The sequence below is a fragment of the Staurois parvus genome, unplaced genomic scaffold (genome assembly GCF_062004578.1).
Source record: "Staurois parvus isolate SC_StPar_1 unplaced genomic scaffold, SC_StPar_1.0 ptg000130l, whole genome shotgun sequence".
Taxonomy (NCBI): Eukaryota; Metazoa; Chordata; class Amphibia; order Anura; family Ranidae; genus Staurois; species Staurois parvus.
Window position 1 is genome coordinate 5413284 of NW_028317926.1, and position 25129 is coordinate 5438412.

The 25129-nt window shown below is 41.7% G+C and overlaps 1 protein-coding gene across 2 annotated transcripts in view; it reads left to right on the top strand.

Annotated features, from left to right (window-relative positions):
- TMEM108 (transmembrane protein 108) overlaps positions 1–25129 on the top strand; it is a 312715-nt gene that overhangs the window by 217703 nt on the left and 69883 nt on the right. The gene's annotated exons all lie outside the window — the stretch shown is intronic.

Sequence of the window (25129 nt, forward strand, 5' to 3'; positions counted from 1 at the left end):
TAGTGCCCCATCATTGGTATCAGTGGCAGGAATAGTGCCCCATCATTAGTATCAGTGGCAGGAATAGTGCCCCATCATTGGTGTCAGTGGGAGGAATAGCACCCCATCATTAGAATCAGTGGCAAGAATAGTGCCCCATAATTGGTGTCAGTGGAAGGAATAGTGTCCCATCATTGGTATCAGTGGGAGGAATAGTGCCCCATCATTGGTGTCAGTGGGAGGAATAGTGTCCCATCATTGGTGTCAGTGGGAGGAATAGTGCCCCATCATTGGTAGCAGTGGGAGGAATAGTGTCCCATCATTGGTGTCAGTGGGAGGAATAGCACCCCATCATTAGTATCAGTGGCAGGAATAGTGCCCCATCATTCGTGTCAGTGGAAGGAATAGTGTCCCATCATTGGTATCAGTGGGAGAAATAGCGCCCCATCATTGGTATCAGTGGGAGGAATAGTGTCCCATCATTGGTGTCAGTGGGAGGAATAGTGCTCCATCATTGGTATCAGTGGCAGGAATAGTGCCCGATCATTGGTGTCAGTGGGAGGAATAGTGCCCCATCATTAGTATCATTGGGGGGAATAGCACCCCATCATTGGTGTCAGTGGAATAGTGCCCCATCTTTGGTGTCAGTGGGAGGAATAGTATCCCATCATTGGTGTCAGTGGAATAGTGCCCCATCTTTGGTGTCAGTGGGAGGAATAGTATCCCATCATTGGTGTCAGTGGGGGGGGAGGAATAGTTCCCCATCGTTGGTGTCAGTGGGGGGGAGGAATAGTGTCCCATCATTGGTGTCAGTGGGGGGTGGAATAGTGCCCCATCATTGGTGTCAGTGGGGGGAGGAATAGTGTCCCATCATTGGTGTCAGTGGGGGGTGGAATAGTGCCCCATCATTGGTGTCAGTGGGGGGTGGAATAATGCCTCATCATTGGTGTCAGTGGGGGGGAGGAATAGTGCCCAATCGTTGGTGTCAGTGGGGGGGAGGAATAGTGCCCCATCATTGGTGTCAGTGGGGGGGAGGAAAAGTGCCCCATCGTTGGTGTCAGTGGTAGGAATAATGCCCCATCATTGGTATCAGTGACACCAACGATGGGGCACTATTCCTCCCACTGACAATTGCTGACCCCTGTTCCAGTACGGTGCTGCTGCAGCCAGCATATGTGGTTTCAGCAGCACCTAAGCACGGCACACTTACCTGCATCTCCACTCGATTTTTGCGGGGCCGCTCAGCTCCGCCTCCTCGCCGGTGATTGGCCGCCTGTGTGCCTTTCCTAAGCTACAGTTCTGGCGGCCAATCACTGGTGGGGAGGCGGACCCGAGCAGCCGCGCGAACATCCAGTGGATGAACCGAAGGAAGGAGCAGCCGCGGTTCCTGGACCGGATCGTCGTGGGACCGGAGCCAGGTAAGAGACAGCAGCCCCTGCCCACCCCTGTACTTAGTTTCCCTTCTGTTGGAAGGGGGGGCGGCGCGGTGCCACCCCCCTAAAAAGTGTCAGCATGCCGTTACCGGCGTATAAGACGACCCCCGACTTTTGAGAAGATTTTCAAGGGGTAAAAAGTCGTCTTATGCGCCGGAAAATACGGTATTTGTTTTACCAAAGGGACAAGGCAACTTCCTGTTCTGGCTCACACATCATACTATGGATGTGATGCCATCTGCTCTGTGTTGCATCACAAGTATGGGAGTACTGATGTGATAAAGAAAACATTTTGCTGCTGCATCTGTGAGCTTTTTGTGTCTGTGAATTCTCTGCATTCTTGTGGCCGTCAGATCTAATTATTGCACCTTCACCAGTGCTAGACTGGGAGACCCAGGGATTGTGGGATATGTAGTTTCTTCTCAGGAAATGTTAGTTCTTAGACTACAGACAGAGGTCATGTATTAACTTGTGCAGTGCCATGCTGCGTCTTTACACAAACAGAAATTGCTGATGTAGAAATTTGAAGATTTAGTCTACTTTAGACTGTATGTCCAGGGCAACAAATGTCACCATGAAACCACATGATTATTTATTTCAGGTACTTCTATAGCTCTGTCAATTCATGCAGTGCTTTACATACATATATTGTACATTGACATCAGTCCCTAACCTTCAAGGGACATACAATCTAAGGTCCCAACTCATCTTCATACATACACATACTAGGGCCAATTTAGACAGGAGCCAATTAACCTACCAGCATGTCTTTGGAGTGTGGGAGGAAACCCACACAGTCACAGGGAGAACATGCAAACTCCAGGCAGGTGGTGCCGTGGTTGGGATTTGAACCAGTGACCCTAGTACTGCCAGGTGGAAGTGCAAACCATTTAGCCACTGTGCTAATCAATATACTTCTTACGCAGGTGAAAAACACAAGATACAGGTAGGAAAGTTTACATTCCCTTTAAACAAATGGAAAGTATTGATTATGATCAGCTTTCAAAGGGTAAGACTTATGAAATTAATATTTCGCTATTTCAAAATAGTAAATTTTTAAAAGCAAACAGAGCCTGGTGGGATGTATGGAGGCATGGATTCTTCACTGAAGAATAGGAAAACTAAGTGTTGGGGCAAAACAGACTCAATAATTTGTATTTATTTACTAATCCAGCTGGCAATGGTGCTTCATGGGGGACCTTCCAACAGGCCCCGGGTAGTGAGCAATTGGTAAATGATTCATTACTTTATAAATACAGTATGTCCTGTTGAGAGGTTTTAGAAGGGACGCATTTTCTGTATGTGGCTTATACTAAATTCAAGCATGTTACGACATGTTCTGCTTTCACACCACAAGCAGACCTATTTATAGACTGCTAGATTGTGTGATTTGCACTGCATTAAGCAAGTCATTATGAATTCTAGTTATGCACTTCTATTATCTTCCTGCCCAGACTTGCCATGAGGCTTAACATTCAGTCTGTCACACATGTACAATGTGTAAACTAATTGCAAGTATAAAATATGCAGAGAAACTAGAAATGCTACTGATTTGCAGAACAGCTTCTCTTTGAACATTGTGCATCTTTTGTACAGATGAGCTTTATTAGCAGATGATTATTTTATATGTGTGTGTGTAGTGTAGGTTGAGAAGCATTTTACCACCTAAGCCTGATGGTGTGAAGATGGTTACCACATCATTAAAGCTGAATTTTGGGCAGAAAAAAAACAATTTAAATATATTCCTCAAAAGACACAAAGGATATGAGTGAGGGGATGGACGCTGCTCAACCGACCCCAGGAATCCAATGTTGAGGAGTGGCCTCAGCCACTGTTCTGGCCACGCGCTCTGGTGTGATGATACAGGGAGCAATGCTGACATCATCACATCGGCATCACTCTCTGCATCTATGAGGACCTCCCACCACTGGGAGAAGAGGTGAAATTGAAGAAGACCCATGGCGCCACGTGACCAGCCTCAAGAGTTCAGAAAAAGAAAATATATTTCAAAAGAATAAATGAATGAACAAATTACTGGGGGGGGGTGCCTGGACAAGAACATCATGGGTCACCAGTGATTATTTTAATGAACATTTAAGATTTTTAAACATTGGAAATGGAAAATTTTAGTGCATGGGTTCACCATAAGCCGAAAGGCTGCAGACAGCATCTAAAACTAGTCACGTATTGTCAGACTTTGTTTCTAATTTGATCTGTTAAATCAACAAAATTTAGGAGACGTGCACACTGTATCCTTTCATTTTTGGATATTTCGGATCCTTGTTTGACCAGTCTGTTAGCTTTGACCATGGCAACCAAGAAACATCTGAACTCTGATTTTTAAAAAAAAAAACAGTTCAACCTATATGGTTAATATTTATTGTATGTTTACTATGTATTTGCAGCTTTTTTGTGTTCAGGTTGCAAGTAGGGATGAGCTTGGATTTGATCCAAAACAGAAGTTAGCTGTGTCAATAAACCACAGGCGGGAGTTTCCCCACCCCACAGCTGCTAATATAAAAAGGGGTGGCAATGCTCAAGACATCATTGACATTGAACCATTATGGCCATGTGCCCATATTTGGACAGTGACGCCATGATCATCCATGCCCTATTGCCAACATCAGTTGTGGGGTGACAGGTCCCAGAAGACTATGGGTACATTCACAAAGCTCAGCGCTTCTCGCACATGTGCAGTAGCTACCCAGCTGTGAAGCCGCAAGTTGTCACAGCCAGGGGTCTACACTGAAGATGCCGGCGCCAGGGAGAGAAGACGGCCGACAGAAGCAGGACATCGCTGGACCGAGGAACAGGTAGGACATAGGAGCGGGTTCTTCTGCACTGCAGAGCCATGTGGCCGGCCCAGTATTCTAACATGGCGGTGGCGACGGGGGGGAATTCCGGGTTGGCCACTCCATATTCGCTGCATAAGACACACAGACATTTCCCCCCATTTTTTTGGGGGGGGAAAGTGCATCTTATGGAGCAAAAAATACGGTATCACTTTAGAATATTTATATTTTGTTACTTTTTGTTTTTGCAAATGAAAAAATTATTCCAGAGGTATAAATAACATCACACAACTATCCATTACATTTCAGTACTTGCATTTCTACAAATGAACAATTGTTGTATAATCCAGCATCTTATATCATGAACACTAGTTAGGTAGAGAAAGGGATGTACATAGTCATTTGAGCAAACCTGATTGGTTTTGGCAGCGTAATCAGTATAAAACAATAACGTACTGTATATTTCACATATAGAAAGGTATGTTGAAACTCAAGACCCACACCCTAACATTATAAGAGTTTAATTCACTCAAGTGGAAATTCACTGATCCATAGTAACCATATTAAATAAAAATTGAATATTCTTTAGTCATTAAATTTTCATTAAATCCACACAGACAATGGTTCATTTTTAACCCACACAAACAATAGAGTATATGTAGTAAACACCAGAACCGTAGAAGGGCATAAGCATAGCCAGGATCCTTGTCTAATATTGGACACTGGGACCAATGTTGTTCTATCAACTCTATTGGCTGATAACACTTGTGCAGCAGATCCTGTGTTCATATTAGTTATGTACAATATAGTGAGACCACAAGGATAACTGTGATCAGTACTTTTCCTGCTCAAGGAATCTGAAAAAAACACATTCCTTGGCCAACTTATGCCAGCAGCCGCGAAAAAAAGGAAAACATGTTTTTTTCAGTTTACTTATATCCTACAGTGTCTTTGGTAATTGTGTCAATTGTGAAATTAGATTATGTGATGTATTTGTTTTCTGAAATTTTAGATCATGGTTATGATTTTCCTATAGTCACGCAGAGAAATATTATATTTGCTGCTATGCTTTTATTATATAAGTTTCTTTAATTTCCTATATATTCTCTTGCCAGTGATGAAGTTATTACAGTAAGCAAGTTATAAATCTTACCCTCAAACTGAGCAAAAAAAACATAAGTAAAACCTACTTTCAGTGAAAAGCTCCACCACCTTTCTCCTCCTGTTGGTGAGGCTGGTCATAACATTTAAAGGAGAAGTACTGTTAAAGCTTTCTTGGCTGTACTTCTGCAGATCACAGGAGTGCAGTTCATTCTGCACTCCTGTGACGCATTTTCAGCTCACAGCGGGTTAAAGAAAGAGCTTTGGCTGTACTTCTCCTTTAAGATCATATTCTGATTTATGATAATTTATGATATGATAGCCAAGTCAATTTATATAAATATTCAGCTTACGTAAAGTGACAATTCAAAGGTTCATTTCAATATAGTTGCATTTTATATATTTAATAGGTGCAAAGAGAATATTGAACACCAAATGCGTCGTCTTCCATTTATTTTACTTCTTTTCCTACGCTGAAATCTTGTATTAATCAAATTGTATGTTTGCAAGACATAGTTTAGTTGCATAAAACCCTATTATAAATATGGATAGTCTCTAGTATACACTACCAATTGAAGTACATGTAGGCCTGAAACACCATTTAAATTTAAAATTTGATGAAGAACAGATCTCAGTTACTGGACTAATGCAGGCCATAGATGGGGAGAAAAACGGCCGATTTTTCGTCCGAAAATAAAACCGGCCGATTATCTTATCGTTAGTGGACGATTTTGTCGGCCGTTTTTCGTGTATTTTGGACTTTCAGATTATCGGTGATGTTGGAAAATTTTCGAAAAACGCCCGACTTTATCCTCATTGATGGTCAAAAACGAACGATCGTTTTCCGAAAAAGGATCACAAAGGCCACAAAATGACATCATTTCCCGTTATAGGTTACTCATTAATCGGCCGATTTTCGTAATAATTGGTGGTCAGGTAAGTTTTTTAGACCGACCGATAGTTCGTTAATCGGCCGAAAATCTGCCGTTTTTCTCCCCATCTATGGCCTGCATAAATCTTGTAATCCACATACCTCCTTGTCACAGAGTTGCACACCAATCAAAGGATTTTTGATTGCTAACATTCAAGCTGAGCAGTGCTGATCTTATTTTAAACTGCTGATAATTGGTGTGACATCAGCAATCCATGCAGCCAAATTTAGGAGAGACTGACAGCTTAAAAATTCCACTCTTTTGGTACGGATGCAGAACATATGATTTCTGTTGAATATTTGCATCACAAAGCTAGAGTTTGCTTTGAACTGCAAAAAAAAAACCTGTTTTTTTTTCCTTTAAGTAGAACTGCAGACAGGCAATAGGCATTCAATCTTTTACATATTAATCAAGTATATACATACAGCCACTGTGGAACAATTCATCCTCAAATTTCACAACAGAAGCAGAGAAGGTATTCAAGTAAGTGGTCAGCTCTCTTCTCTATCCCTTCTTTCTGAGCCCCTGCTCTGTGTTTATATTAGATTAAAAGGCTAGCAGGCAAATTACTTCTGGCAAAGAAAGTCATAACACTTCAGACTACACATCTGCATGCTGAAAATTTTCATTTCATTTTGGATGTGTTTGTTCATTGAAGAATTTTGTTCTTAATATTTGCTATGTTAAACATTATGTTTTGTAATATTCAGTATTAATTTTGTATATTTGTTGGTCTGGTGAATTCGAAAAATGTTGCAGTTTATTTTGAAGATTGCTATATATTTTGGGTGGATTCGATATTCATATATCAAAATTATTCGGAAGGATTCAATATTTTTGGACAAAACCCAATAAATAATGCAAAATTTGGCGGCCCTGAAATTTGAAATTCCTAACTTCTACTGTCCCCAATCCATCTGCTGATAGCACAGAGCTCTAGGAGTCACTCTGCACATGCTCAGTTTGTGTGTATTGCTAGGGATTTCGTTTTTTCTTTGGGAGGATACATGTAATCAGCACAGGGCCAATCAGCGCAGGCCAGACAGAGGGTCAGGGGTAATGCAGCCTCATAGGACAGTCAGAGCAGAATGAAAACTCCTCCTGCAAGATTAACCAGTGCTCAGCTGGACACTGATAGAAGTCACAAGACTGCTCTAACTGCTGAAAAGAAAAGGTATTTAGCAGTTTATATCTACTAAAATAATTGCATTTCCATGTTTTGTGTACTGTGGGAGACCGGATATAGTGAATGCAGGGTCCTGAATTTAGTAACCCTTTAAGGGCTGTCCCAACCTCTTGCCAAGTCTCCTGCTTGGGGATTGGTCAGGGTCCCTTAAGCATACAGATTAACCACTCCTCACCTCCGCCTACTGAGTTCTAGAGACTTCTCCAAGTCTCTAGATCAGGGGAAGGTATTAGAAAGCTGATCTGCAAGAGCCTCTCAGTCCTGACACAAATCTGACCCCTCTGGCTGTTTCTTCCAACTGCTATTCAACCTCCTGTCTAGAAAATTCCTTGGAGGGTGCTACAATAGAGTGAATGAAGGATTTTGTGTGGTGCAAAACGTTTGACAGTTAAATAGTGATTTTTTTAAAGTGGTCTATATATCAAACCCAAAAGAGGTACAACAGAGGAGGAAAAACAGAGGGATTGCTTTCCAAAAGATGGGCAGTGAAAGTTGGGAGCTGTCCCTCTGTCCAAATACCCTCCAGTTTGGCAGTACACTCCCCAGGGGAGCACAGGAAGTGACTTCACCTCTTTCTTAACCAATTCCGGGCTGCCCTACAGGACAAAATACTGCTACAGGGCAGCACGGGTGCGCAAAATCATGTATATATATGTGGTCTCAGCTGTCAATCACCGGGTCCCGGCAATCACTGAGTATCTCTGATGGGGGAGAGACCTGTGCATAAACAACACAGATCTCTCCCCTGTCAGCTCCTGCACACTGCTTTGTATGGCTCTGCATAGCAGAGTCATACAAAGCAGTGTGCTTATAGTGAAGCACACATAGTGAAACAGCACACAGTTAACCCTTTGATCGCCCCACATGTTAACCCCTTCCTGCCCAGTGCCATTAGCACAGTGTCAGTGCTTTTTATTAGCACTGATCACTGTATTGGTGTCACTGGGTATGTCAGTGACACCAAGTCAGTTCCCCCCAGTGTCAGAATGCCCACCGCAGTCCTTCTATAAGTCACTGATCGCTGCCATTACTAGTAAAAAAAAAAAATTCCAGTATCTATACCGCCATTTGTAAACATTATAACTTTCACGTAAACCAATTAATTTACACGTATTGGGATTTTTTTTAGCAAAGACGTAACAGAATACATTTTAGCAAGAAGTCAAAAATATTGTTTTTTTCTCAAAATTGTCAGGTTTTTTTTGTTTATATCACAAAAAATAAAAAACACACAGGCAATCAAATACCACCAAAAGAAAACTCTATTTGTGGGGGAAGGCGTAAATTTAATTTAGTTGCAGGGTTGCATGACTGTGCAATTGTCAGTTAAAGTAACGCATAAAATGGCCTGGTCAGGCAGGGGGGGTAAATCCTCTGGAGGGCAAGTGGTTAAACTGACACTAAAAATTAAAACTAGGACTAAACTAGAATAAAAGCTATTACAGCATATGGGAAGGTGACTATAGATTTATAGGAATTCTTCTGTTGTCATATATAGTCAATTTTAGTTCTTTGTTGTGACTAAACAAAAAAACAATGAATGTGTTGTTTAGTATAGTAAAAACGTTTTTTACTATATATGGGAAGGTGACTATAGATTTATAGGAATTCTTCTGTTGTCATATATAGTCAATTTTAGTTCTTTGTTTTGACTAAACAGTGTTGTTTAAATAACATTTAAATAATCAAAAGTTTTGCTAATTGAAAAGCTATTGACAATGCAGTATTAACAATCTACGTCTGAGAAAGAACAGTACATGGAAACAAACATTGATGGGTATTCAAAATCTATAATGCAAACAAAAACACTTTTCCAAATAAATAAACACATTTCAAATCAATCTTGGAATTTTATACTTAATGTTATGCCTTTCTATTACTTCTACGCCCTCCAAAACCAGATTAGCATGAGTGTTTAAGCAAGGTATGTGCTGGAAGAGTACATCTTGTAATTTAAATTAACCTTGTGCTATTATATTGTTTTTATTCAACTGGAAATGATAAAGATAATGTATTCAAGCATTCACTAAAATTTTCCTTTTCTCCAGTAAACTAGAATACACACAGGGCAGGTAATGCTGAAGTGGGGCACTGCATGCAGCATTACTGATAGTTGCATGGCAACAAGGGGAGACTTCCACTGAGTGGCCATGGAGGTCAAAATGGATTAACACCTTCGTTGCCTGGATAGTACAGGAATGGTCTTCATCACTAACTGCGTTTGACAATGGTTCAATATAGCAGTGTAGTTATTAAAATGGTATAAAACATGAAAAGGTCCACTGATAAAATAAAGAATGCAGATAACGCGGTTAACTTCTAAATGATCTTGTTGCACTGAACAACCAAAACCTCTCTTTGCCAAATATAAATCTTTACATTTAGTACCACAGCAAAATATGGCTTATGCGCTTGTAAAAATGTCATATTCCTATAAAAATTAGTTTAACACTTTCATGACTAGTGGCCGCATCAGTATGCATTGCTTTATCCTGACAATGATGCCAGCACTAAGTTGTTAACCTAATTCATTTTTAAAATTTTTAAGGACATAAAAGACTTTGATTTGGTACGCTGTGTTAATGAATAACCTGTTTTCATTTTTACAATATAGTCTGACTAATTAAACATTTTTTTAAATTACATTTTTAAGGACTGTTTTAAATTAATAAATACGTTTAATACTGAAATTGTATCTGCCAGTTGCAGTATTAAACAAAGCATACTATCATCTTCAGGTTGTAATGGCATCTGCAGGCTGAAGAGTTTTGTTTGTAAACAAGCCTGCAATCTGAGAGTGATTACCATGATGGACTATCATTGTACACATATTTTTTGGGAACCATGATGATTGGTTCCTGATCCCTAGAGGAAAACCCAGAGCTGCCACGGTCAGCGTGGGGTCAGATGCAAACTACGAATGTGCCCAGGTTTGCCTTTTTTCTAAATTAAGTGTTTATCAACATATGTACAAAATAAGCAAGCATCAGTTGTGCTTCCTAGGGAGCATCATAGACAGATATAGGACAATAATCAGAGGGAAAAGAGAGGAAAGTCTTACAAAGGAAGGGGGAGGAGGTGTTCAATCTGAGGTGATGTTGTCCCTGACCTGCTGGGCTCAGATGCATTTGGCCATTTAAAAAATGACATGCGGTCTTAAAATAAAAAAAAAAAAGTGTAAAATATTATTTAATGTTGCTTAAAGGCAGACTAGAGCATTAAGTAGTCAGGGAGGGTCATAGTGGCGATCCAAGGCGAGAGATTAAGTATCACCTTGGCAGTCCAGTGGAAAAAAAAGACAGGAATTGGAATAGAAAAATAGAATTAAAAAAAGGGAGGGTGTGTGTGTGTGGGGGGGGGTTGATGTAAGTAAAGGTGTAGGCTAAGGGACCAGGGATGGGGTCTCGAGGTTGATGGGGTGATTCAAGATGCTTGGGGTAACCCTCCCCAATTCATTACTTTGTGTGCTTGAGTGGAGCGCATATAGTTCGGTTTTGTTCAGTTTGGAGGTTCCTATGTGGTTGAGATTAGGTGCCCTTGAGGGGCAGTTTGTAAATACAGCAATTCAAATAGGGTAAGCAGTACAGAAAATAAGTGAAAAATTTGAAATTAGAACAATAAGGGTAATTCATTGGACTGAGTGCAATTGGTTAAGGTAGACCTGCTGGGGAAGAACATTCTTAAAAAAATGGTGAGCTAAGGGATGGTTATGTGGCCCACAGGCCTTTAGAATACTTTGTGACATTTCTGGTGCAAAGTTTGGGTTTAATCATTAATGGATAAGTGGGGCGGAATAGAGGAAATACAAAGTGAGCCACGGATGAGCCTAAAAAATGTCGGCAGTGGCTATAAGTAGATGGTTGTGGCTCCAGCCCAGGATGTGATTGGGTTTGAGCCAAGGCATTGATTGTAGCGGTTGGTCTCGAAACGCTTGTTCATGGCTCACCCACTCTTTGTATGCTGAGTGGACATTCCATCACTATTCTTTCGAGTTGGCACGCCCAGAAGTGTTATTGTAAATTTTACAGGCCTATACCTCCTCTAGCTTTTGGCAGTCATAAGTGTGTGAGACTTATCAGTGGAGCAGTGTTTTACCAAATGAAGGCTTGTAATGTACATTTGAGGGACACAAAGAAGGCTCTGGTAAGGAATATTGGAACAGTTTGAAAGAGGGGAGAATATTCATTTTTAGTACTGGCACCCTGCAGAATCATGAGAAGCATTCAAGAGTAAAGTTCTGTTAAACTGGATGGAAGTTCGATAACCAAGTACGCGCTCCAGATCAAAAGAAATTTTTGCTGGCATAACGTCAATGCCATTTTTAGCAACATCAGATTGAGAGCAGACAATCTAGAGTCGTTTATTTTAAGGTTGGATATGACCCGGAATTCCTCCAGAGTAGACCTTAAATTTGGTAAGGTGATATGAGGTTTTGTGAGCAAAAGGAGCATATCGTTGGCAAAGGCCAGTAGTGTGTTCTCTTTGCCAGCTACGAAGACAATGTCTGTTGCAACTTTTCTGATGGTTCTCAGCATTAACATTGCCAATTTTAGTGTTAGCAATTTCTTAGTGGTCAAAATCTCCGTGTATGTGTGTGCCTTGTGTATACATCATTGTCTGGTGCTCGTATTTCTGAATGCAATGGTGGTGGTCTATATAGGTTTATTATCTCAACCTTTTAGTGTTTTCTTAACAGCTTGTTCTAATTAAAAGTGTATTTTTTCATTAATTATGCTTTTTGATTATGCTGTGAAAAGCAGTTCTCTCATATTTTATATAATTGCATTCCTAGTTCTTATCTAGAATATTAATGTTCTCACAGCATTGAAACTCATGGCTGAAAATGCTGATAGGTAGATTGCAGATGCCTGGGGGTTAAGGTAAACAACATAATAACTAAAAATATGAATTTGATGGCAGTGCTACAGAAATAATATTTTTGTCATGCTGACTAATACCTTTTGTAAAGTATTTAAGTGTATAATTAACTTGATAATTATTGCCCAACAGCAGCAAATTAGAAAAAAAGGTTTGCATTGAGGCTGGTCACCTTTCAATAAAAATGGTGATCTTCAGAACTCAATTTACAAACACACACAGATCAAGCAAAAATATATCCCTTCTCTGTCACTTTCTGTAGCATGCCAAATTTTTCTCTCCCAGACATCTGCTGCATCTGCACATTTCCCTGACCTCAAACCTTAATGTAAAGCTGGCCATACATAGTTCGGGTGAAACTTTTTCAGAAGGCACCTTTAACAAAAGTCAATTAAACGTTCAACCTTTTCGAACCCAGTGGGGCCGGCAGGGCCCCCACTATAAGCGTTTTGCATGATTCCTCAGGAACCAGATGAAATTTGCACAGCGCATGGCCAGCCTAACTAATAAACTGATAACTATAACCCATAAGGTATCAGCTTAAACTGTTAACTATATCCCATACCAGAACTTTAAAACTTGACCTCTAATAATAACCCTTAACCTCTCCAAAACCTAAAGCTTGGCAAGCATGGTTTGTCTATTTCGATCACCAATGGGCTGAACATAAAAGAACTAGCAGATTCCTCCATCCTCCCAAACAAGGTGGAAGGAGCTTTCCCTCTGGGACAGGGCCATCTTTAATATTGATTGGGCCCTGGGCAAAAATTTGCATAGCCCCCCCATGCAATTTTGCTCTCCACCTGTTCTGAGACATACAATAAATAGCAGTTAGACTCAAAATCAGTTTATTTAGCAGATCAGGCAGCAATTGCAATTGGTTACTGAAGGTTACAGCACATCATTTCCTCACTGCCTGCACACCATAGAGTGGGAAGGTGATGGGACCCACTAATAGACAGAAATCTCCTAGAGATTCTAGGACTCATGGAATCAGTGACAGTGCTAGGGGGAGGGTGTGATCAGTGGCAGTGCTGGGGGGTTGATAGGACCAGTGGCAGTGATGGGGGGATGGGATCAGTAGCAGTGGTGGGGGGATGGGATTAGTGACAGTGCTATGGGGAATGGGATAAGTGGCTCTTGTGGTGGATGGGATCAGTGGCAGTGCTGCATTGGGATGGGAGGTGGCATTTCTACATCGACCACCAATGTAAAAGGGGATTTACACTGACCACCAATGTAAGGGCAATTCTACACTTACCACCAATGTAAAGGAAAATTTACAGTACACTGACCACCAGTGTGATGGGGAATTTGCACTGACGACCAATGTAATGGGGGATTTTACACCAACAACCAATACATTTCTACACTGGCTACCAACGTAAGGGGGAATTTACACTGACCACCAATTTAAGGGGTGCTCCTACATGGACCACCAATGTAAAGGAGGATTCGACACTGACCACAAATGTAAGTTAGGGAACTCATGCAAAATTGCTTTCCTGGCAGAACAGAAATGTGCTGCCCTTTAAAAGATACACAGCAGTGCCATTAATTGTCAATGACAACCTCATACATCTACTGACGTGTGCATTTCCACATGCACCAAAATTCACTGTGCTGTGGCTCGGTGTGATTTTGAAAAAGGATCGGGGACATTATTTCCATACATTTTTAGCACATAGAGCTGCCCATTGAAATTAATGTGCTTCCCTACCCGTGACATGCATCTTTATCTACCCCGTCAGTACACCTTTGCATCCTAAATTTCCCTGCTAACCTCTGCACCCTATCCTCCCCCATCCTCTTCACTCTAACCTCCCCCCACCTTAACTCTACACGTCACCTATGCTCATCTTTGCACCTACCTTCCTTACCTCTGTACATCCCCTCCTCTGCTCACCTGTACCCCAAAAACTGTAATTCCTTTTCTGCCTACCTCTGCTCTCACACACACTACACTTTGCTTACCTTTGTAGAACAGGCTAATGGTAGGCTCAGTGACCACAGTTGCAGGCAGCACTTTCAACCATGCCCCTACTTACCTCTCCAGTGGGCAGCATTCAGCAGGGGTGATGGTGGTTGGAGCCTCAGGGGGGTATAATAGACATATGAATGCTCTTGATAATTACATATGAATACCCCCGCTATTTACATATCAATGCCACTCTATTTACATATGAATACTATTTACATGTGAATGCTGACACAGTCTGCATGTGAGATAGGGCAGAGCTGGGCAGCATAAGTGACAGCACTTCACACTGAGATATTGGGGCACAGCGCGGGACAAAGACTTCAAGGGACAAGGGAATGTACATTGGGACAGTTGGCAAGTATGGGGCAACTGCTTTGGGCCCAACAACAATGACTGGGTGGGCCCAGGGCAGCTGTCCCTTTTGCATATCTTAAAGACAGTCCTGGAGCTTATATACAAATAATCAATAGAGAAGATGGGACTTTCAGGGTGCATAGACATGAATACCACACATTAAAAGTTATATAATTTTTATTTTGTATTTTGGTAAAACACAAGAAAGGAAAAAGTACAAAAACATAAAAACAATTTCAATTCTAAGAATACCAACTGAGATTCAAACTTGGTTAGGTAAATGTAGTATACTTCCTACATGTTTCACCCTCGCTTCTTCAGGGGCTTATATACACTTTAACTTATCCTAAGACTAAATTTAACTATTAATACCTGCACTGTTTTTCTGTACATCTTCAGTATTTTGGTGCCCAGAGTCCCTGGGGGTATTTACTAAACCTGGAATGTGCAAAATTTGGTGCAGCTCTGCATAGAAACCAATCAGCTTCCAGGTTTTATTGCCAAAGCTGAAGCTATAAGCTGATTGGCTACCATGAAAAGCTGCACCAGATTCTGAGTGCACCAGTTTTAGTAAATCTTCCCCACTGATTCCCACACTTGGTGACATTTGCTGTAATAAAACACTGCAATGTGCTGTTAATGAGGATGATAAGAAGCACTTTGACTGGTTGATGGTGAAGGACCTGGAAAATGTATACTGAAGGTTCTACATACTGATAAATAAAGAGAGATTGTATATTCAAGTCGAACATCAACCATTCGTGTGTTCAGCGAACACACGAACGGCAAGGGCGTTCAGCGGGCTGTTCGCCTGCCACGGACCACAATGCACTGCGCCCTGACAGTGCAATGTGATTGGCCAAAGAAATGCACCTGACCACAGGCCATGTGCAATGCTTTGGCCAATTACAGCGCATGATGACGTCACTACAGGGAGGGGTATCCCCGCCCCCTTGTGATGTCATTACAGTATTTAAGAACTGTCATCCCGGCGCAATTGTCAGACAGCAGGAGCCAGCATCAAGAGTGGAGAGGTTTTTTTTTTTCTTTTTTTCGAGTCGTAGTGGTGGCGGGCATCGTGATTGACGTTGGATTTGCTTCGGGGGACATAAATTTTAAAATTTTTGTTGTTATTAAAGGACTTGTCAAAGACTGTCTTCTGTCATTTTTACACTACACTTTTTTTTGTGAATGGGTAGCGGTACCATGTACCCCATACTCATTCACATGAGGGGGACCGGGATCTGGGCACCCTTTTCTAAAGGGGGCTTCCTGAATCCGATAAGCCCCCTGCCCACAGACCCCCACAACCACCAGCCACAGTTGTGAGGAAGAAGCCCATGTCCCTATCAACATGAGGACAAGGTGCTTTGGGGGGGGAGCCTCCCCTGCCCTAAAACAACCCCCCATGTTGAGGGGATGTAGCCTGGTATGGTTTCCTGACCTGTTGGGCTGCATGCTCGGAGAAGGGTCTGGTATGGATTTTGGGGGAACCCCCACGCCATTTTTTTTAAAAATTTTGGCGTGGGGGTTCCCCTCAAAATCCATATCACACCTAAAGGGCTTGGTTGGAAGGGGGGGGACCACACATTTTTTTTTTAATTGCTGGGCAATGCCAGCAATTCTTTTTATATTTAGCTGTCAGCAGGGAACCCCATTTACAGCTGAAACAATAAAAAATGTGTTTAGTAGCTATGCGGTATCTTACCGCATACTCAGATGCTGTAAGATACCGCTTTGTGGATTGCTCCCTCTCTTCAAAATCCGCGGTCAAACTTTTCTTATATTCGAATGTTCAACCGCGAACCGAACAGGGGGGTGTTAGGGCCCTACCGTTAAACAAGAAAAATAAAAAACTCTAGAACAAGCGGTAAAAGTCTGCAGTTTTGCACTGCTGATACGCTTATGTTTAACAGTGATAAGTAATTAATGTGTGACCAGTATTCCATGTTCTTAGAAGCACTGACGTGCGCTATGTGTACTCTCAACAAAAGCCCTGCAATTCTTTAATATTGGAGGTTTTTTTAATTAGGAGGTAAAGGGTGGAATGAAAGCACCCAGAAGCAGCATTACACCACCGCAGTGTAATAGCGGCACATGAAATGCCAAAGGTTTGTGAATCTTTTCCACAAACAAATCAGCCTGATCCGGGTCAAACTAGGTAAACTGTTTTCTTTTTCCTTGATTCTTTTCTGTTTATCATTGCAAAAAGGACTGCTATAACTAGAATAAAATTGCTACTATTACAAGAAAGCTATATCTTTTATTCACAGTTACTATGGTAACTTATTAAAAAAAAAACAACAATTGATAGCACAAATTTTAGTTTGGTTGAACAATTGTTAGCCCCTGTTGGAAGTCAGCTACTCTCAGTTGTATCTATTCAATATTGCTGTGATCCTTTTTTTTTAACAATTCAGTGCAGCTTGACAGATATGATGTATTCAATAAGTGATTTTTAACTAAAGGAAAAATATTTTAAAACACAGCACCTTTTATGATCTTATATTGAAAATAGCTAATGCTTTTGTTGGTTAACCCCTTCACGCCTAAGGGTAAAAACAAATCTAAATGCCTAAGCACAATTTTGCAACATTGACATGTGTTAGTAAAACCATACATATCATCATAACTACTTTGTACATCCAGGTGGATTATACCTTGTTTTTTTCAGGACAAATTGGGCTTTGGTTTGGTGGTAAATGGTAATGGATATCTCCTGATTTTTTTTATTATCAAATGAAAGCTGGCCCAAAATAGTAAAAAAAAATATATTTTTTTTAATTTAGCTGTGTGTTTCTTGTTACTACCATAATCTACCACCAAAGAACAACCTAAAATAAATTCTCCATCTCTTGACGATCGCAGCGATACCATATATGTGTATGTTCTTTGTTGTTTGTACCCGTAGTACAGCCCAGAAACAATAGTGCACATTTTGTTTTTGTCTTTTTTTACCTAAAACACACTGACACTGACATCGACACTAACTGACAGTGATACCAATTTTTTTTTTAAATCTTGACCTTTGACCCTGACCTTTACCCAAACACTAACCCTGGTACTGAACTAGATCAAACCTTGATCTAGGTATTTTTTCTTTATTTATTTTTTATTTTATTTTTTAATATTTATTTATCCTTTTTTTTTTATTTTGTTTACAAACATTTGTTCCCCTCTATGCCAGGAGTTAGAGAGATACAATGTATCTCTCTCCTCCATTCAAAGAGAGAGAAAAAACAAGGGGACTGGGCTGTACAGTGACTGATCACTGTGATAGTCAATCAGAGGTTATCACAGCGATCATGTGACCTGGAATCGGGAGTCCTGGGTCCCAATCGTTAGAACAGGACCCAGTGCTCTCAGTGACACCGCAGTGTTTGTGCTGGGAGCACACCATGTGGCGTGTTCCCATCACAAAGACAGGTATGCAAATATGTGGCCCCAAGGAAAAAATCCCAGTTCTTTGAGGCTGCATATTTGCATTACGTCGGTGTCAAGGGGTTAAAAAATACTGCAGTTTCAATTCATGTTTTAAACAGTGACCATAATCACTTATAATTCATAGACTTATGAAAGGAGGCATTAAGGGCCAGGTCACACCATAGAAACACAGTCCAGATGCATTTCAAATGCGTTTCTGCATGCGCGTGTTTGACAGGTTTTTGGTGCATTTTTGATGAGTTTTTAACGCGTTCCGATGTGTTTTTAACACGTTCTTGTTAAATTTTTCCCTCTTTTTCTTTCATTTATTTTTGATGCTTTCCAGTGCATTCTGGTGCGTTTTTGATACATTTTAGGCTAGGTTCACACCTATGCACTTTGCGTTTGATCTGCTTCTGCAGTGCTTTTTGTGGTGCGTTTTCTGTTTTTGCACATGTGTTTTTGACAAGTTTTTTATGCATTTTCCATTTTGCGTTTTTTGCCAACTTGTTGTTCGGCAGATTAAAATGCAAAAGGCATCAAAAACACACTACATACAATTCTCCAATTAAGTCTATTGAGCCAAAATGCAACATTTTGCATTTAAAAAAGTCCCTGACCCTTTTCAAAAACTGCACCGGGTGAAAACATGAAGATGTGAACATGTGATTCTGCTCTCTCCTGGCTCTCATCCTACCTGTCACAACGCTCCTTCAGCGTTACCTATAATGCTACCACCTCCCCCTCACTCCCCTTCTCTGTTGGGGTCCCTCAAGGCTCTGTCCTTGGGCCCCTTCTCTTCTCCATCTACACCTCCTCCCTTGGCCAACTCATACACTCTCATGGCTTCAACTACCATCTCTATGCCGACGACACACAAATCTATCTCTCAACCCCCCACCTCACCCCCTCGGTCTCCGCCCGAATCACACACCTACTGAGCGACATATCAGACTGGATGTTGCTCCACTTCCTTAAACTGAACCTCTCCAAAACCGAGTTTCTTGTCTTCCCCCCAGCCCGGACACCACCCCCCATTGACTTCTCCGTCACATCTAACAACGCCACCATCAAACCCGCCCTGCAGGCCAGAGTACTTGGTGTCATTCTGGACTCCAACCTATCCTTCCAGCCCCAAGTCCAATCTTTAACTAATTCATGCAGACTCCAGCTCCACAACATTGCCAAAATACGCATGTTCCTAACCCCAGAAACCACTAAACAGCTCATCCGCTCCCTCATCATATCACGACTTGACTACTGCAACTCCCTCCTCACTGGCCTGCCTCGCCACTGGCTATCCCCGCTTCAGTCGATCCTGAATACGGCTGCCAGACTCATTCACCTTTCCAACCGCTCCGTTTCCGCCACCCCCCTCTGCCAATCCCTCTACCGGCTTCCGATTGCGCAACGGATCAAATTCAAAATCCTAACACTGACATACAAAGCTGTCCACCATACTGCCCCGAACTACATCACTGACCTAATATCCAAGTACCGCTCAGCACGCACACTCCGCTCCTCACAAGACCTCCTTCTCTCTAGTTCCCTGGTCTCCTCCTCCCATGCCCGCCTCCAGGACTTCTCCAGGGTGTCACCCATCCTCTGGAACTCCCTGCCCCAACCCATCAGATTATCACCTACTCTCCTCTCCTTTAGGCGCACCATGAAAACCCATCTCTTCAGGGAAGCCTACCCCACCCCCTGCTAACTTGCCGACCTCCTCCACTCTTCCTACCATCCCATCCCCCACAGCTATCTCCTCCTGTACCACTATCCCCTCCCTCCTAGATTGTAAGCTCGAAAATGCAGGGCCCTCGATCCCCTCATGTTTTGCATTGTATTGGTATTGGCGCTTTATAAATACTGTATAATAATAATAATAATAATAATAATAATGTTTCATAGGAAATCATGTTAAATGGACTGTAGTGCATTTCTGCAAAATGCACCGCAAAATGTTTAGGTGTAAACCCAGACTTACCGTGTTCCAGTACAGTTTTGTGCAGAAGAAAATGCAGCCGGTTCTACTTTTTTTTTCTGCAACTGGAATGCACTGGGACTGCAAGCACTGATGTGAACTACGACATTGAAAATCATATAACCTACTTTCTGTGCATTTTGGATGCAGAAAAAAACACACTGAAACACAAGTAGTGTGAACTGGCCCTTAAACTTTATTTGGGTCATCACAAATGTATGCATATTTGTTTTCTAACAAGTGTGTGCAAATCTAGTACAGGTAACTATTATTACGTCTTGGATTTATATACAGCACCTCCAAAAATATCAAGAAGTATTTTGCAGCCTGATCAGTACTTGCCCTTAAAGGTGTTTACTATTTACCACCCTACAGTGATCAGATGCACACATACTGGTTACTTTGGTCAGACACCAGTTAACCACTTGCCCTCCAGAGAATTTACTCCCCTTCCTGACCAAGCCATTTTTTGCATGACGGCGCTGCATACTTTAACTGACAATTGTGCGGTCATGCAACACTGCACCCAAATTAAATTTATGTCCTTCTTTCCCACAAATGAAGCTTTCTTTCAGTGGTATTTGATTGCCTCTGCGGTTTTTATTTTTGGCACTATACCATTTTCCAGTCCCAGATAGCAGCAAAAAGTACCCGGGGTTATTTACCACTCTAAAACTAAAACCATTGCTGATGTCTCATTCTACAAATGCTAGGTGCCTGACAGTTATGCTGACCCTCCTATTTCAGTACATTAATTCAATGAGCAGAACCAGTATGCTGAAAGGACTTCTGTCTGTCCTGATCTACATATTTGTTCCAGTTCAGCATTTCCAATCCCCTTTATCCCCAGCAGGGCTGCTGTTTGAAACCATGTGGCCCCATATAGCCAATGTGACAGGGCCCCTCCAAATAAACACATTTTACTATGCTTTACATATAAATGAACACAATGAGTGATTGGTACTGATCACTCATCTTGTTCATTCAGGAAAGGAAGGGGTTGGTAAATGTGACATATTTACTGGATCCTTCCCCCACTTTCCATCCTGAAGGGTCTTATTGTGTGCTTGCAGCTGCTTGTGGGAAGGAGAGGAGGGAAGCCGGCAGCACTGCGGGTGGGGGTGCACACAGGTGAACCTGGGCAGCAAGGAGAAATGTTTGGTGCACAGAAAGGTTAATAGTTGCACTGGGGGTCAATTACTGGAAGTGATCCTCTGTATGGCTCTCTCTGCAGCAGCTAAAAGCCAGCAGGAGGGAGAAGAGAAGAAGTCGACTTCCACGGCAAGCCATACAGGGGATCGGTTCCAATAATTACCCCCCCCCCGCCGTGATGATTGCTCTCCCTGCTCATCCAATTCACTCAGCTGCCTGGGCCCCTTTACTGGCCTGGGCCCTGTACAGGAGGACTAGTGGTACCCCCTTATCCACGGCCCTGACCCCCTGGAGGCCTCCAGCTCAAATGTTATGCCCTGTTTTTTTTCATACCTACATTTTTCTGAAGTCTTCAGGCTGGTTATGTGACTCGTCATAGAATATGATTATAGAATAAAATATGATGTTTAGTGCTGAGCTACCTTTACTTCAACCAACCTCAAATTATTGCATAAATCTGTGCAAAATCAATATGTTAAAGTGTAAGAGGTGTGCATACAATAAAATAAATAGTCATATACTTAGCAAAAGATGCTGTACTTATAAATAGTGCATGCTTGTTAAAAACAAATACTTCCCTGATGAAGTCACGTGACCCGTGATGCAACGCGTAGGGTGAAGCTTGTGTAATTGCGGACCGAAAGTGACGTTTTGCAGTGCAGTAGCTTTATTCCTGTACATTATTTTGACATGCTAGCTGATTATACCACATTGTGAGTGCAGTTTTAACTATAAATATATATATTTATAGCTATATATGTCAGGAAAGGACTCACTGCTGGTTGCAGTACCAGGACATACCAGCGAGTGCCTTTTCAGCAGCCAGGATCTGACCTCCTGCAATGAAGTCATCACATGAGGCTGATTGCAGGAGGTGTATTTAAACAGCAACCAGGCCTGCAAGCAGGGCCTTGGTGTTGTTCCCTTGAGCCTCTGCTACCCATTACCTGCTCTGTGTCCCGTCTTCCTCTGCGTCCCATGGTTGATCTCCCGTGTATGACCCCGGCTAGCCTGACTACGCTTGATTACTGTTCATGTATATATAGGGTGAAGGTTTTTGTTATCTAGCTTTTGTTTGCACTGTGCGTTGTATATTGGTGTCTCACAAATAAATTGTATTGTTTTCATCACTCCTGAAGCCTGGTGTTCCCCGTGTCAGTCCACACGTCTCTGGTCATATCCGGGTTACTGACAATATACCTAAATAAAGTGTGTATCATTCTACTTCACTATTGGAGGATGTTCTTTACCTTTTTTTTGACATGTTGCTAGAGTAACCTAACATGACAGCACAGCTTTAAAGGGACCAGCACACAATTTCCAAGGAAGAGAACCTTAGAGGACACAGGCACCCTAGTAGACAGGAGGATTTGGAGACTTCATCATAAGTGTGCAGAGGGCATTCTGAGAACTGTACTATTACACATTGAACTATTATTTGGTTTAAGTCATTGTTTTTTCCCCTAGATCCAGGAGCTAAGGAGTCAAGAGTCTTCTCCACTCTTAAATGGGTGGATAATTTTAAATATTTGGGTATTACGATGAATAGGGCAGTACACAACTTTCTCACTCTAAATCTCACCTCCCTTTTACAGCAACTATGTGATAAATGTTACTCCCAGAACCTGATGGGACATGTCAATCAAATAAAAGTGGCGTTTTTACCCAAATTTAATTATGTGCTTAGACATTGTCTTGTCTGGATTCCAGAGAAGATCATCAGGTAGATAGATCAATGCACAAGCACATTCATCTGGAATTGGACTTTGCTGGGGTTAGCCACACTTTATGGCGGTATGGCAATACCCAATTTCCAAATGAATTACTGGGCTGCTATCACAGTCAGATGGTGGTTTGCACAGCTAAAAAAACAATGCAGTGGCGTAATTCCAGAGTTGAGCAATTTGGTCTTCAGGAGCCAACTCTTCAGGAGTTTTGCAGTATAAGCTTTCTTTTTACTCTAAGAACATGGTGGGGCTCCATTTTATTTGTTGATAATGACGCTGTCCCCAGTTATAGTTCATCTTTTGGAGATGGAGTATTAAGACTGCGTTTTGTCTTGTTACACGAGTGTCAACAATTTAGCATTTACATCCCTATAAGTAGTGAATAAGAGGTAATTCTCTGCTCCCTGAGTGTGGCATGGATGGGTCTGTGGCTGGTAGTATTGTTGAAAAAAAAATAAAAGTCAGCAGCTGCAAAAACTGTAGCTGCAGACTTTTAAAATAGACACTTACTTGCCCCTTGGTCCAGCGATGTTCTTACCACCGCTGGTTTCACTGGCTATCTTCTCTCCCTGGTGCCGGCATCTTCAGTGTAGGCAGCCGGCTGTGACAGCTTGCGGCTTCACAACCGGGTGCCCACTGCGCATGTGCGAGAAACGCTGCACTTCCTAAATGGTCCCGTAGTCTTCTGGGACCTGTCACCTGTCACCAGGCAATCACAGCGGAAGTGGGAGCAGGCACCTGTCAAATTGAGGTACCCGCTCCCCAAAGGTGACAATCCTTCATGGGGAGAGGGGACAAAGGCTTAAAGCGGAACTTCCCCTTTTGTGTGGAGCTCCGCTTTAAGTGTGTAATCTTGTTTCACCCGTTACCCTGTTAACAGTTATTTCTTCATCAGTTCATTATATCTTGCCCTCAGAAATACCTGTGATGGTAAGATACACTATATTATATTTTTGTTCTTGGGTTTAGATACATTTTAAATCTTATGTGTTCATTTTAAGTGGGGTATGATGCACTTTTAACCATTTCCTGGCCGCCCTGTGCACAAAATCACATGTAATTTTGCATTTTCAGGAAGGGGGCACACGCCCTACCCGCACCGTTATTAGCGGCCTCAGCTGTCAATCACCGGGTCCTGGCCAGTGATTACTCGTCGGTACCCGGTGATCGAGGAAGATTACCGACGGAGGGAGAGAACTGTTAAACAATGCAGTTCTATCCTCTGTCAGCTCCTGCACACTGCTATGCATGGCTTTACATAGCAGAGCCATGCATAGCAGTGTGCTTACAGTGAAGCACACACACACACAGCACACAGTAAAACAGCACACAGTTAACCTTTTGATCACCCCAGATGTTAATCCCTACCTGCCCAGTGTCATTAGTACAGTGTCAGTGCTTTTTGTTAGCACTGATCACTGTATTGGTGTCACTGGAGATGTCAGTGACACCAGTCAGTTCCCCCCAGTGTCAGAATACCCACCGCAGTCCCGCTATAATCGCCACCATTACTAGTAAAAATAAAAAAAAAAATCCCAGTATATATATCGCCATTTGTAAACGCTATAACTTTCACGTAAACCAATTAGTTTACATGTATTGAGATTTTTTTTTAGTAAAGATATGTAGCAGAATACATTTTGGACTAAATTTATGACGAAATTTGATTTTTAAATTTTTTTACTGGACATGTTTAATAGCAAAAAGTCAAAAATATTGTTTTTTTTCTCAAAATTGTCAGCCTTTTTTTTTATAGTGCAAAAAAAAAACCCACACAGGAAAACAAATACTACTGAAAGAAAGCTCTACTTGTGGGAAACAAGTGGCATAAGTTTCATTTGGATGCAGTGTTGCATGACCGCGCAATTGTCAGTTAAAGTAATGCAGCGCCGTATCACAAAAAATGGCCTGGTCAGGAAGGGGGATAAATCCTCTGGAGGGCAAGTGGTTAAACGAACACAAACAGGTAAACAAAGAAAGGATATAAATAAACATAATGTAATTAAAGTAAAAGAAATGGAAGGCTTTTTGCAGCTATTCATTTCCAGTGAAAGTCAATATTTTAATTGGGTAGCGTCCTTTAAAAGCTGAACTCCAGGCATATATTAAAACATATATTAAAACATTATTTAACCCAGTTTTTGATTCATTAAAATCATAGTTAGCATAATTGCCTGAATCTCCTGAAATCAGCTTCCCATATTCCTTTG